This window comes from Mandrillus leucophaeus, unplaced genomic scaffold (genome assembly GCF_000951045.1).
Source record: "Mandrillus leucophaeus isolate KB7577 unplaced genomic scaffold, Mleu.le_1.0 Scaffold180, whole genome shotgun sequence".
NCBI lineage: Eukaryota > Metazoa > Chordata > Mammalia > Primates > Cercopithecidae > Mandrillus > Mandrillus leucophaeus.
Genome location: NW_012101810.1, coordinates 817,572 through 818,146, shown reverse-complemented (window position 1 = coordinate 818,146; position 575 = coordinate 817,572).

Here is a 575-nt window from a genome sequence, read left to right as displayed (position 1 = left end):
AAACACTGATGGGAACAAAAATCAAAACATACAAAGTATTATACAGTTGCCAGGTGTGGTGCTCACACCTGTAATCTCAGCACTTTGAGAGACCAAGGCAGGAGGATCAGTTGAGTTGGAGACCAGCCTGGGCAACATAGTGAGACTTTATCTCTACAAAAAAATCAAAAATAAATTATCCAGGCATAGTTGTGCCTGCCTATGCCCCAGCTACTCAAGAGGCTGAGGCAGGAGGACCTCTTCAGCCCGGGAGGTCAAGGCTGCAGTGAGCTATGATGGTGCCACTACACTCCAGCCTGGGCGACAGAGCAAGACCCTGTCTAAAAAAAAAAAAAAAGGCAGGGGAATCATCCAGTCAAAGGGTCTCCCCCGACCCCTGAGCAGCCGGTCCCTTCCCCTGGAGTCAGCCTCTGTTCTGATTTGTGTCCGTCTTCCCGGCTTGTCTGTGTGCGTTCAGGCAGCCACCCATGTGCCGACCTCTGCCTTGTCACCCTGCAGGTAGCGCACGGCTCCTCTTTTCTACGCCTGGCTTTTGCCACTTAACCACATTTTCGAGATCTGTTCCCAGCAGGGCA